The 14,966-nt window shown below is 48.7% G+C and overlaps 1 long non-coding RNA gene across 1 annotated transcript; it reads left to right on the top strand.

Moving 5' to 3' along the window:
- The first annotated feature begins 2,888 nt into the window (after nt 1-2,888).
- Nucleotides 2,889-5,763, top strand: LOC102570175 (uncharacterized). The gene is made up of 4 exons (XR_363229.3): nt 2,889-2,965; nt 3,068-3,098; nt 4,862-4,951; nt 5,597-5,763. It is a non-coding gene; the product is annotated as an uncharacterized LOC102570175 (long non-coding RNA).
- Nucleotides 5,764-14,966: the final 9,203 nt, after the last annotated feature.

The following is a 14,966-nucleotide window of genomic DNA, read 5'->3' as shown; positions in this document are numbered from 1 at the left end:
TAAAGGAACCGGCCTGCTTTCTAGGAACAGGGCTAGGGTTCCCTGTTACAGGCCCATGCAGGTGAGATGTAGCTGGGATCCAAAGCCCCAGGAGTATGGGAACTCTCAGTCCCAGCTATGTTTGGGCTCCAGCTGTAGGAGTCTGCTTCTTGCTGATGCATTGGGAGCCCAGGATCAGGCTCCCACTACACCAGCAATAGAGCGTGACTAGATCCAATGTACAACACCACAATCGTGCCTCCTGCCATGCACGTGTGGCATGGCAAGACTGCATAGACCGCACACCAGATCCAATTGCATCTTTATCTGCGTGTGTAGAGGGGGCTTCACAAATGTATACAGGATGAATTTGCTACAGGCTCAGAATTAGCACTAGATGTATGAAAGCCCATGACTAATGTGATGGCCAAGACAAGCCAATAGGAAAGACCAAGCTTGATGGTCCTTATATTTTCAAATTAAAACAAAACAAAACAAACATACAAAAATAAAAAAAAACCCCACAAACGGCAGTAACAAAAATTAGATCATCTTCAGGCTCTCCCCATCTGAGATTAGGTAGCAAAAAAGGGTAAAAAACAGATGTTAACTCAGGGGCGGGCAATTATTTCGGGTGGAGGGCCACTTACTGAGTGTTGGCAAGCCATCAAGGGCTGCATGACAGGCAGCCAGGGTCAGATAAATATTAATTTTCTAAATTTTTAGGGACCTCATGGACCAGATAGGCTGGCCACATCCAGCCCACGGGCCGCATTTTGCCCACCCCTGTGTTAACTCCTTTGCAGTTCACTATTATTTGTGATATCTGTTTCTGCAGCCATGTGGAGCCCTATCCCAAACTCTATTGGTTAATCAGCCTTCCTGATTTTAATCAGTCCAAATTTTCCATAAGTTTGCTCAGATTTAGAGAAAGGACCTTACTTTAATAGGACCAGATACTATAAGCCGACATCTTAAGCCAATAGCAGTTTGGTTACAAACTCTTTTCTTCTGTATGTGCCTCCTTTTCCACTCTAGCAACCCTGAAAACTAGTAAGTATCAGAAGATGCTGCTGTATAGAAACACAAGTAGGCCCAGTTTGAGCAACTGTAAGAGAGAGGTTGGTCTGGGAGGCATTGCAAATGTTGAGGGCGTAACAAGGAAGAACTCCCGGGGTGGCCACGATGCCCCCTGGTGGTTACCCTGCTCCTATTATCTCTTTGGTCTTTTAAACATTTGCCCCTTTTCTTCACCAGCCTTGATGTAAATAAACACTTAAAAATAGAGGCTGCCCTTTGGATCCTTGAGTGAGATCTCATCCAGTCCTGAGCTTCGGTCTCATTACTCAATGGACCTTAAAGGCTTATTACCTGGCTCCAACCTGCCCTTACACCATGTCCATATCTTGCAGATGTCACTGCACAGACACTCTCTTGTCAGGGCCTTGGTCCTTTCAGCCTCTTCCCCTTTTCTCTGGCTGCAAACCTCCAGTCCTGGCCCACTGACTTGGATTTGGCTCTCTCTGCCTCAGCTCGTAGTCATAAGTATCTTTGGGCCTTCTGGCCCTGGTCTCTACCCTTCTGTAGTCAGAGTCCACTCTGGCTCTGCCTGCCTGGGTCCCTGGCCCTGTCTCTGCCCTGTTTTGGGCAGTGAGCCTTCTTTTGTGCCCAAAGCCCACTTTGTGTTCTGGGCTCCTAGCCCCTGGCAGGCTCAGGATACCTACATGCCCTACATGCCCTCAGGCACTATTGGGACCTCTGATAGTCCATCCACTGATAGTCCCAAACCCAAACCACTCGTTTAAACCACAACACAATCAGAAAGTCCTCTGGCAGTAACAGAACTCCCCGTACTGGGTTTCATCATAACAGAAGCTCTGCAGAGGGACCTCCAAGCTCCATCCCTATACTGGGTACCACTTCCCAGCAAGCTGTAGACATCTTGGTTGTGGAGCTCAGAGCATCTCTAGTCAACCAGGCAGTCCCCTTCATCCTTTCTACTCAGGAGTTCTTATCCCTTTTTCTTGAAGGGTCAGACTGACTGCCTGCTCTCAGGCCCTGGCTTTACGGCCCTCCCAAACCCTGTCCATCCAGTCACATAACTCTATAGCCACTCCCAGGTGTTCCCCTCCTGTCCTTGATGACCATCCTGCTCCACCCTAGGAGCACTTAGCTCAGCAGCCTGCAGCCCTTTGCTCCTGTCTGCCTGAGTGCAGTTTGCTGCTTTGTCTCCCCTCCCTGCATGTTACCTTCCCAGGACCTCTAGCTGGATCTAGCATTATGTATTCTTTGCATCGAACAAGTTCATTAGCAGCTGGCTTGCTTCCAAGCTGCCAGTCCTCCCTTATCCAGCTTAGTCAGCAATAATTTCCTCTTTAAAATAACAGAAGCCTCCTAGCTTCCTGTTAGAGTGGGAAATATAAGGCAGGGAAGTGAGTATTCTTTGTGTTTCCCTCGCACAGTTCATCAGGTGACCATACCTGTCCCTTTTTGCTGGCACATTTATAGAACATATTACGCATAGCAGATTTTCTCATACCTTCCAACAGTCTGTCTGTAACACCTTAAAATGAACATCAGTTAGGTGAGAAGGATTTTTGTGGGTAATATCTTTTATTGGAGCAATGGTATAGTTGGGAGAGGTGCCCCACTGCTATGTACCAGCTAGAGCAAACACCTGTGCAGAACTCTGATAAAGACAGGATATGAGAAATAACATGATCCCACTTCTGCCATGACAGTTTAGTTCAAGATGACAAAAATTAAAAGGGGTTTGCTCCCACATACTAAAACCCTGTCACTCAGCTTTAAAGGAATCAAACAGCAGGTCTGAGTGCAGGACTGCAAGGAAAGTTATAGGAGGAAACTGGACACCAAGAGGGTGGAGCTTGACTTTCAGCCCCAACATAATTATTTGACTTGACAATCAGAGTGCAGAGGCTGTACAGAGACCAGCAAAGCAGAGACATTTCCACAATGCAAGCAGGTAAGCCAGACATTCAGGAGTGCAGAATGACTCCTCTTGTATAACATGCAAAGTAAGAAGAATCCATATTCTCAGTTGTGACTTTTTTCTCTGTTTTTATAGGAATAAATAGGATATACGCATTCACAGAATGGTATGTGGCTTTGTGGGTCTCTTTCTTCTACAGAGAGAGAGAGAGAGAGAGAGAGAGAGAGTGTTTAGAGATTTTGGGTTGCTCTATTTTGTGGCTGTTTCATTTTACCTTCGTAATTACTATGGTACTATCAATACAATTCTATTCTTACAAGCATATCTCGTGTGGATCATTAGTGTTGTGTAAATATTAGTTACTTATAAGCAGGGATCCTGGTTTTCTGTTTAAAAATCCAAAATACTCTGATTAACACCCCCTAACCCCCCAGATCCACGTTTTTCCACAATTAAAATAAAACACCACTATATATATATGTATCAATTGAACACAATGTTTTATTGATCTATTTACAGTTTTAAAGCAATTTGGAAACCTACCAGTGCATCAATTATTATAAAAAAATAAATACTAAATACCTATAATATTTTGGCATTTGATTTTGGTTTTTTTATCATAGAAAATTAGAGTTCCTCTTGCTCCCTTTGCTCACCAATGTGAGTTCAGCTGCAGCTGTCTACCCTACTGCTTTGTGGCACTGAGCAGCCATGATATGCCATTGCCCCTCACTCCTGACCCCCACCATCCCAACCCCCGCCCCCACCCCACCCCACCCCACCCCACCCCCCCGTCCCAGCCCTGCTACTGCCCTTCACTCCTGACCTGCTGCCCCCCACCCTCACGCTCCAGTCCCCCAGTGTGTGGAGAAGAGGGTGGGTGTGTAGAACAGGTGGGGTGTCCAACCATAGGTGACAAGATAGGCTTTGCATTGGGGAAATGGAGGGGGCATGTACTCCTCCAGATTTGTGCACCCACAGCAGGGCATGGGGCTGTAGTTTTGCCAGACCAGCATTGGGCAGGAACTGCTTCCATAGCCCACTGGGCAGGACCTGGCACAGGAGGGCTGAGTGGGGCAGCAAGACTCGCTGCTGCTGCTGCCACCACTGCCACTGGGACCACACCAGCTGCACCACCATGGAATAATGCCATGCCATCAGCAGTGCAAGGAGTACCAGGTTAGGGGTAGGGGGGGACATACACTGCCCTCACCTCTTCCAGCTGCTACCCATGGGGGTGGGAGGTGCCCTACCTCACTGACATGGTCCAGCTGCTGCTGCTCCCCTCAGGCCACCTGCACTGCCCTCCACACCATCTCCCCTCCAGGGCAAATGCCACAGCCTGACACAGGAGCAGCTGGAGGTGAGGGCAGCAGCCCTCCCCTCCCACACCCCCACCCCCTTCTTCCCCCCCTCCACCGGTCAAATACTCCTTGCACTGGTGATGGCAGGGTATTACTCCAGTCCACCCACCCCTGCTCCAGCACAGGTTGGGCAAACCCAGCCCAAGCTCCCTCCCCCTCCATTCTCCCCTCTCTCATCCTGCAAACAGCGCCAGAGCTGGGAGGGGGCTAGACCCAGGGTAGGGAGGCTGCAGACACACAGCTCCTCCTGGATCAGATCCAAAGTGAAACCTGCCCCTAGCCCCCAGGCCAACAGTGAACATTTGTTAGGTCAGAGGGAGAGAAGGGAGGAGGGAGGGGTTGCTGTGCCTCATGGTGCTTTCTGCAAAGTGCCATTAGTTGCAGTGGGGAGCTGCACATCTGTCAGCGCCCCTCAAGAAAGACAACTTTCCCATTTTGGAAGTGAAACAATATGATTTGGGGATTTGAAACTGACCTCACTTCCTGAAAAGCAAATAGGTTCAGATGTGACTTGCCAAACTACATCCCTCTTATATCACCAGTGATGATACTCTGTTGATTGCAGGCTGAGGCAGAAACTGGGCTTCCTCAGTTTAACAACTGGGCATGACGAGTACATGGAGGAACATGAACAGAACCAAGAAGTGCCTGAGAGGTATTATATAAGCAAGTAACAGGTGTGGGAGAACTTCTTTTCTCACAAAATCTGTTAGTATGGAGGGTGGAAACCTATGGCTTACACCCTGGATACAGCCCACAGAGCCATTTGGTATGGCCTACAGACATGAAGCTTTGAGAAAAGGGGGTTTCCTCTTTGGGTGCTCTCTCTGGGCTGCTGAGGGGACAAGTGATGGCCAGGTCCTAGCACCCACCTACCCGCATCTGACCTGGGGTGAATTGTTCCAGTCTGCAGCTGGATAAGATTGCCTACCCTGCATTAATAAATATATAAACTGCAGGGCAATTTCCTCTGGCTTGAGGCAGACATAGAGCGACCATGGGCATTGGAGGAGATGAGGTGTTGCTATGGGACTCTCCTGCGGCTTCTGACCAGTGACAACTTTCCTGCAGCTTTATCCTCACTTGCCTGATACATTAAAGCACCAGTCAAATGGTTTAAGAGCTACAACAGACTCAGCTTACAAAGCTCTTTCTGGTGCAAAGGCCTTAGATACTTCAATAGTCTCCACAAAGGACAGAGAAGTATGTGGTAGTAGATTGTAGAGCTAAAAGGATACTTAATCACAGGAATAATAAATCAGATGGACTTCAGCTTCTGTCCTGCTTTCTTTCTTTGCAGGGATGGGGTTTCACATGAAGAAAGACATGCACAACATTCATCAAACATGCCTCAGGGATCTATTTTGTAGCTGTGTTGATCTGAGACAAAGAGAAATGCAAAACTCTAAAACTTTTGTTGATTCAGAGATGATACCTTTTATTAAACCAACTAAATATAGCAAAAAAGATTCTTTCTTTGCAAGCTTTTCGGGCACATACACCCTTCTTTAGGCTCTTTACAAGTTCTCTTAGGTAGAAAATAAACTTCATTTTTGCACAGGGGAAGTTGAGACTGGACGTATATTCCCCTGAGTCTGAGAAGGATGCTATTCTCTCCTGTAACTGGTAGGATGGTATTTGTAGTCTACTTTAGCTAGAGCTCATGTTCACTAGCCGGCCTTTTACACTGAAGTAGGATACGTGGAGAGTCACTGGAGAAGTGACAGTGAATTGGTCAAGTGATCTGGAGAAAGATTGGTCCAACTGCAGAAAACACCTTGGAAATCTTCTGACCCAGACCTTGAAAGCAAAACAACAAGAGAGATCAGGGGAAAAGAGCATGTGTATGTGATAGGGGACATAGCAAAAGAAAACAAGAGCAGAGAAAAAGAGCCATACCAAGAGATGCCGCAGCCATTCTGAATGTCTGATTCATAAGGAAGAAAACCAGATAAGTGGGATGAAGGTACAGAACAGAGGGCAAAAAGGCCAAAAGGGCCCAATAGACTTTCGACTTTTTTTACCTTTATTATAAAAAACCCCCAGCAAGAACCAGTTAAAAGCAACCAGTTAGAAGCACAGACCTATGTGAGGCTAGATGTGAAAAACAAACAAAAAACAAAGAATAACAATTCAAGAAAGTAACAATGAAGAAAACCCTTGCACCTCCCCCATTCCCACGTGCCTGTGATCACACTTTAAGCACCAGTCCACCCTCTTCCACAAAGCTTAGCCCCCACATGGCCCAACAGGAGGCAGACTGGGCCACATTTTGCTTTAGGGTAGTGGTGGGCCAGATGAGTGGCAAAGGGATCATTTGCAGGCCAAATAGGGCTCTGGGACCCAGCACTGTCTCCTCCCTGTCGTGTGTGCCAAGATTGGACCCAGGAGCCTGGTGCCACCCCTTTCCACCCCCTGCATGCTGGGATTGGGTCCTGGAGGCCTGGCCCTACCCCCTCTGAGCCCTGGAAGTCAGGATTGGGGCCTAGTGACACACCAGGATTGGGCCCTGGGCCCCCACCCCGACCTGGCCCTGCACCTGGATGAGTTGCCAGATCCAGCATGCAGGTCCCAGGAATGCCCATGGGTCCAGAGACTTGGTATCAAGGGAGTGGTGGTGCTGTTCCTCCACTGCCAAATTTACAGACTTGCAGGGAACCTTGCAGGCCAGGCAACACAGTGCCATGAGCCGGATCTGGCCTGCAGACCAGGGGTTGAGCACCCCTGATTTAGGGCAATGACATCTTTAATGTTTTTTCTTAATTAGGGAGGTTGTTGACAGAGACTGGCTGGCCTCCTTCTAGGTGTCTTTGCCTGGTGTGCTGTCCTCCAGGCTTCTCAGTTCTGAGCTCTCTGGGCTGGGCCTTACCTTTTAAAGTCTCAGGGGCCCTAGGGGCAATAATTGTGAGGTCCAGCCACCCCCATATTCATGCCCATGCCTGCAGATATTATGAGCTATCATTCCCAGGAGTCACCTTGCCTCAATACACAATCTGCCCTACTGAGGCCTCTAAGCACTTGTTGGGGTATTGGCCTTCCCAGGCTTCTGCCTCCTCTTTCTAGCTGGGATCCCTCAGCCTAGGCCCACTGCACCCGGGCTTGGCTCGTGAGCTCCAGCCCTCTTGGATTCTGTGTCTCTGACCCTAGTTTTGTGCCTCCTGGGCTATGGGCCCTGGCCCTCTTGGCTTTAGGGTAAAGTTCCTGAACTCAGAAACCAGACACATCTGACTGAGGAGCTGAAAGAAATGGAGGGCATCATCAGAAGGAGACCTGGTCAGCCAGTTTTGGTAGCTCTTCAGCATCGCCATCTTAGACTGGCCCAAAAGGAAGCTGGGCAGGCAGCTTACTCCCACTATCTGGCACGGGATTGAATAGATGTATGCCATCTCGCCAAAGCCCAAGACAAGAGTGCCAAAAAGGGCACTGAAGGCAGCAAAAAATGGCCACAGCTGGGGGCAGTCCAGGAAGACATAGTAGAGGGTCTCCTACATGTCCTTGCAAAAGGGGCCGGCTGCCATCCCTGCCAAGGTCATGTAACAGACAGAGGCACCAGTGGCCAAGGCCCGAGCAGCAGGCACCACTGAAATTCGCTAGTCTGCGTAGTGATGGGTAGTTTGTAAGAAGAGTCTACAATGAGTTTCTCAAGCAGCAGGACGGAGGGTGTGCAAAACAGCACTGTGCTACAAGACAGCAGCCACAAAGTTTTTAATAAAAAAATCAGGACTCAGCCATGGTAAGAGAGACTAGGAAGGTGCCAGTGCCACTATTGTAGCTGTGTGTTGACTCCCTCAGCAGGGCCTTCCCAATTCTAGGCTGAGTATAGTGGTGGGCTGAGGAAGATCCCCAGTGCTTTTATATCATCACAGCATCAGGACAACCTCCTGGCTGGTTTGGGAGACATGCATCAACCCAGGTGCCCAGCAGAAGAGAGTTGCTTTTGGAACAGTTAATATAGGCCAAGGAGGCAGGCTGACAGTCTTATCAGGGCCTGGATGTTGTTCTCCCAGCTCACAAAGACAGTCAGGTGCAGATAGAGGAAAGCTTCCGAGCAGGTTTGTCTGACTGGCAGCCTCTCTCCCTCCAGCTTACACTTCCTTCCCCCACCCCAGGGGCAGAGCAGTTCAGCAGAGACCAGGGAGCTGGGGATGAAGCTGTGGCTGTGTGGTGCAGTAATGTGGAGGGTGCCCCCAGGTGGGCATGCAGCGGGGCTCCCATGCAACTGCATGGGGCAGCAATGAGCTTAGGGGAGGGTAAGTGGGGGGCGCAGTTGGGGGGTCTATGCCTGCAGGGAGTATAGCTTCCCTGCTGCTTAGAAGTTGGAGAGCCCTGCTTCAGAGGATGGAAGCCTTTCCTCTGGTCCAAAAGGGTTTTACTTGTTTTGCTGTCTTCTGTGGGCACAATGATCAAGTATCTCATTTCCTCACTGCACTGAAGATTTCCCAGTGCTCTCAGTAATGCAGCTCCTCATGTAGTTAACACTGTAACTCAGGGCTCAAACCATTGTACTTCAGGGACTGGATTGCTCTGGCATTGGGATGAACCACCAGGCTGAGTCCACAGCCAGTTGTAATAGGGACAGGCATCTGTTATAGGACTGGAAGGGAACTCCCAGGTCATGGACTCTAGGTCCCTGAAACTAAGGCATCCATGCAACACATGTTCCCGCAAGAACTCTGCGGAGTTCCAGCTCTGACATGCTCATGAGCACATGGGTTTGAAGGTTATAGCTCCATCACAGGACTGTTAATGTGCCAGTACCTTGCACATGGCTTTAACTAGGTTCAAACTTCTCCAGCTGACCTACTGCAGTGGTCCTACATCTTTATGGGGCAGCCTCCTGGCAGCAAGTGATCCTCCCTCTGCTGAATCAGACCTAGCAGAGCATCTCCCTTCCTGCTGCGCCAGACCACCCCTGGCCACAGGCACCCATGTATGGACAAGGGTTTGTTTCACATTCATGCGTACTGTACCAGGCCTAATCCCAGACGGGTATTAGTCTTTTGGTCACACAGCCATACCCAACATGAAGGGAAAGGCTTTTCCCTGATCTTGTACTATGCAAGTCTCAAATCTGCTCATCAGTAGAGCTGCTGTGCTCACAAATGATTTCCCAAAAAGCTGTCACCATTGAGCATTTTGTGTGACTACTGCTTCTAGATGTTAACTAAGTCTGGTGTTTAAATAACAATGCACAATCTGGGCCATCCTCTGGGAACATACAGGCTGTACCTATTGTGTTACACCTCATTAAAACTTTCCATGTTGTTACTGAAATCTGGACCTGTTCCCTGTGCATTTCCCTTCTGGCATAGCCTAGACCTACTCAGCCACTGCAATTCATAACAGAAGGCCAGTTTGCAGAAGTAACCAAGTTAAAAAAAAATTTATACTATGGCTTGGATCTTCACTTATACCTAGGGGCTGCACAGCAGAGCTCCAGTGTTGCTGGTGCTTGTGACCTTGGGGTGAGTCTTATTTGGTGTCTTTGTTAAAGCTCCAACTCTTAGAGTCCTGTATTTCCAGGAAGATCTCCATTTTCACACCAAAGGACAAGTACATTTTTGTTCCTTGTTCTTGAAGAAGAGCTTGGGGCCTCCCTCATATGAGCTCCACTAAATTCTGAAATCAGAGATAAAACAATCTCTTGATTTTTAAGGAAAATTATGCTGAGCATTGGCACTCGTTGATACTGCTACTCACAAACATGATTCACAAAGTCCCTATAAAACAACTGTGTGAACTGTAGATCCTAGATCTGTCCAGGTCTCCAGGGTACAGGCAGACAGATCTATTGTATCAGGATCAAATGATGGATAGAAGCAATCCAGACAACTTTTACATCCGGGGGATTTTGTTGCCATTCAAATGTAGCAAACCTGCAGCATCAGTACAGGAGGTCAGACCAGATGATCTAATGGTCACTCTTTGAATTGACCTAAAGTGTTTTGACTGATGCCCTCCAAGCACTGTCCAGTGATTAATTTGCTTGTCTGAGCAAATTGTCAGATGGCGAAGGATTGGCAACCCTGCTTTACAGAGGGAGAAAGGGAAGCAGGGAGAAGTGAAAGGAGCTGCCCATGGGGTCATTGTCACAGCTAGGACTGAAGCTCAGAACTCCTTGTATTCTGGTCCCACTTGCCATGATGTTGAGTGATAAGCTGCTGGTTTGGGGAAAAAATAACTGTTTGTTTACTGGGGAGGGAGAAACCTCACACGAGATAGTATCAGTAGCAAAGTTTCCTTTTTCTCAAGGCGGAGAATGTCATACTTATGAGGGGGGAAAAACAAGACAAAACAGGCCTTTGGATCTCAGCAAACATCCTTGGACTCTGGCACAACACTGGGGTTTATGAGACTCAGCTGTGCTGGTGGTGCTACAAGTGGGAAATTGAGTAATTGAAATTCCTGTCATTACTTAGGAGCAATTCAAACTTTGCCCTTTACTTAGTCACAATTCAAAGGTCAGGGAGGGTTCTGATCAGGTGATTGGGAATGAGGACAGGCAACTTGAACCTCCAGAGAATGGAGGCTAACAGGACCTACTTTATTCTCCAGCCTTCCTTCTGTCCATACCCTTGGCAGTCATTCAAGCAGCCTGTAGGAAGATTATTGTAGTGAGACATCATGTCAGCCCAGGGCAACTCCAGTCACAACTCCCATCTTTAATTCCTCCTTTCCATCCCCTTCCTGGCCCCAGGGATGGATTGAGGTGGGGCTGCAGGGGGAGCGGGGTGCAGTGGGACACTTGCACCCCACTTTGATTCCTGCTCCACCTAAAGTTTAAAACCAACTGCCTGGCAGCGGCAGCAGCATTTCTAGTCAGTCAGTGCTGAGGGAGTCATTTGGCTTCAATGGTTCATTGTAATCTACCTGGTCCCTTCTTAACTGTTCATTCCACAGGTGTGAGGGGCCCTGTCTTCTTTTTCAAGGTCTTCATGTTCCACCAATCAAGCTATCCTTTGTTCTGCAATTTTGCTGTTTGCTGCTCCTGGTGATAAAACTCCTATTTCACAGCCCTGCGGATTGGTAACTCATTCTGATGAAGTTACATGCATTTTTGCTTCAATATTAAACTAAATAATACAGTCCTAGGCCCCTAGCATACAATAAAGCTTCAAGTTTATTTTTAACTGGAGAAAAATGTGTGTTGTTTTATACGTGATGATGCACCTCACCATCTGCGTCCCCCTTTTCAAAATTCTAGGTCTGCCCATGCCTGTCCCTGCACTTGCATGACACTAAAACTCCCACGTGCTTCCAGGTGAAGCTCTTGTGAACCTGATTCTGCCCCTGACATTGCTCTTAACTAAGGAGGACATATCCCTGCTCTGCACAGCTTCTTCATGCTTCTTGCAATCTGACTGTGCAGTGCTCAATCAGGCCTCAAGGCAGGCAAGAAGAAACAGATCGGGCCAGGGGGATGAGAGTAAGCTAGAAGGTGCATCACTGAACAAGATGGCTTCTTAAGTGGAAGAAAGCAGGCCCTGGGTTCTAGCTTAGCTCCTGCTCCCAGTGCTATTATCTATCCATTTTATCCAGTGATGCAAGGTGCAGTTAGCCAGATTCATGAGGAGGGCTGGAGAAGGTTCTGGGTAATGCTTGATCTGTAGCCTGAAAACTAGGGAGACCCTCATCCAGATCTCCTGGGTAAATGTGCTAATCACTAGGTTATTTGGTAAAGCATTAGTGGGTGTTTTTTTCTGGCTTCTGCTGGGCCATGATTTCAAGACTTTTGCCCAGATACACAGATACAGAACTGCATACTTGCCCAGCCAGAGTGCAGCCCAGTGAGCATACTCAGCCACCATGTGGATCTTGCACTAGAGCAGCTAGAGCATCTTACACACCCACACTATGTGGAATAGGATCAGGAACAGTGGATCAGTGCCAAAGCTGTATGGCTGGGACACTGCTATTGCAAAAAGGAGAAAGTAAAATAGGATCCTGCCCTATCAGCTCCAGTGACTTACCTTGGGATACAACAACAGTATTAGATTCAGGGGTCCACGAACTGCAAGCCATGTGGAAAAGGAATGGACATAGTCACTATGCCTGATGCAATCTTGAACTCTCTGCATCCTGGAACAATGTGATCAAAGTGAGCCTTGCATGGTTTTGGACCAGAATAGGCTGAATGTGTTTAATCAAATTATATTTCTCTTCAGCAGAGTCTTTCAGTTTCCTGTTTCCACCTCCTGGTTGCTGTTTTCAGAATAGAACTGAGGGAAAGGTGGAGTCGGTGACTTAATGCATTTAATACATTCCACCTGCATAGTCTGTGGTATGAGGATGTAGATAGATTATACTTTGTATCCAAGTTGCATTATCTACATCAGCAGGTGCTGGCTGTGTTGTATTACACCATCCATCGTGGATGTGTCTATGCTGTTCCACACCTACTAGACTGCTGTATCGGTTTCCCAGGCCACAGGGCCTCATGTCACAAGCTGGTGGAGTTTGAACAGAAGCTGATCACAGGCAAATTGGGGCCCGCACCCTGGGGAAGAGTCCAGCAGAGCCCCACAGCCCTCCCAGGGGTGCAGGCAGGAGGCTGCTGCTGCCAGCTGGGACCGTCCCTGGGAGCTGAGCTGGTGGAGGGAGGCAGAGCGCAGCCTTGGTGCTGTGCTCCACTACCCCCCACCGGGCTCAGCTCCACGGGGCTGCAAGCAGCTGGGAACCGAGCCAGGTGGAGGCAAAGCGCAGCCCCCAGGCAGCGCCGCACCTCCCTACAACAGGCTGCAAGCCACTGGGAACCCAGCCTGGTGGAGGCGGGCAGAGCGCAGCCCCCGGGCAGCAACTTGCCCACCTCCACCAGGCTGCAAGCTGCTGGGTTCCCCTGCCCCGTGGAGGCAGGCGGAGCACAGCCCCTGGGTGATGATGCGTAATGTCCCCCCTCCCCCAAACCACTGACAGTCTGGAAGCAGCAAACCCCTAACCCAGTCCACATTTCCTCCCCCTTCCCTTAAGTGTCCTCCTTCCGTCCCACATCTGCAACACCACACACCCTTGTATACGGACACAGATTTAAAGTATAAATTAATTTATTTTAACATAACTAAGAGAAAGAACAAAGCACTCCTCAGAGTTGTTGTCAGCAATATGTCCTGCCAGACAATCACACACAAGGGCTGCCTGACCAGCCTTTCCTTGAGGATTTCTCTTCAGTCCCTGTACTTCTGCTGCCCGGGCACATCCCTGTTGTCTGGCCACTGCCTGTTGCACTTCTTCTTCCCATGACTCCTTGAAAACCTCTCCATGGCTCTCACAGATATTATACAGCATGCAGGCTGCCACTACAAAGGCCATGATATTTTCTGGCTCCATCTCAAGCCAGCATGTAAACTCCCTCCATGGTCCTTTCAGTCAGCCAAACACACATTCCACGGCCATACCGCAACTGCTCAGATGGTAGTCAAAAACCAGCTTCTGCCTCCACTGGGCTGGGTTCCCAGCAGCTTGCAGCCTGTTGGAGGGTTGGTGATGTTCCCTCCATAAGGCCTCATGAGCCAGGGCTTTAGGGAGTAGGCAGTGTCTGCTAATATAACCAGGGGAAAAATGACACAGTAAATCACTGTCTCCTTCATGCTGGGTGTGTAGTGTCCTTTCTCTATGAGGCCAGGCAGAGGGGAGTTTCTGAACATGCACTCATCATGCATGCTGCTGGCCCACCCAGTATAAATGTTCAGGAACCCCTTCTCATTGAAGCCATCTATGGCTTGCTGTGGATTCACCAGGCGGATAATTTTGTTTGAAGCAATCTCCTTTAGTACCTGGCATACCTCACAGGTTGCCAACCCAACCGTGCAGGCAGCCATGCTGAACTGGTTTGCGATGTAGGCTGGGTGGACTGGCCAGTTTCATGATGGCCATTGCAACCCTCTTTTCTGGTGGGATGGCCCGATGTATGTTAGTGTCCTGTCTCATGATGTGGGGCCCAAGATGATATGATAGAACATCTCCCTTTTCATTCAGCACATCTCCAGCCACTGCTGGTCATTCCAAGTCATCAGCACGATTTGCTTCCACCAGTCCAAGCTGCTCCCATGGGCCCACACCATACAGAGTCTGGTCCTCCTCAGGTTTCTCAACAGAGCCCAGTCATCTTCCACTTCTTCGCTTTCCTCTGGGTATTCCAAGTCCTCTGAGTACCTGTATCTTCTTCTTATTCTCATTGCTGTTAAAGCAGGAACACACCTTGCCACTAAATACTCTATCATCATGACCAGGTCAAAAAATGCTTAGATGCAGGGGTGGAGGTAGATGTCATCTACCTAGACTTTAAGAAGGCCTTTGATACAGTATTGCATTCTGTTCTTGTAAATAAACTGACAGGCTGTGATGTAGATGATTACACAGTCAGATGGGTGGCAAATTGGCTTAGGGGTCTCACCCAGAGAGTGGTGGTGGCCAGGTCAATATCGACCTGGAAAGATGTGGGCAGTGGGGTTCTGTAAGGATCAGTCCTTGGACCGGTGCTATTCAATGTCTTCATCGGTGATTTGGACGAGGGCGTGCAGAGCACCCTGTCCAAGTTCACAAATGATACCAAATTATGGGGCAAAGTTAACACACCAGAGGGTAGGGAATGGATCCAGGCGGATCTGGACAAGTTGGAAACATGGGCAGAACAAAATAGGATGCAGTTCAACAAAGACAAGTGCAAAGTGCTG

Source organism: Alligator mississippiensis, chromosome 8, assembly GCF_030867095.1.
Source record: "Alligator mississippiensis isolate rAllMis1 chromosome 8, rAllMis1, whole genome shotgun sequence".
Taxonomy (NCBI): Eukaryota; Metazoa; Chordata; order Crocodylia; family Alligatoridae; genus Alligator; species Alligator mississippiensis.
This window is presented reverse-complemented; position numbering and strand designations above follow the sequence as displayed.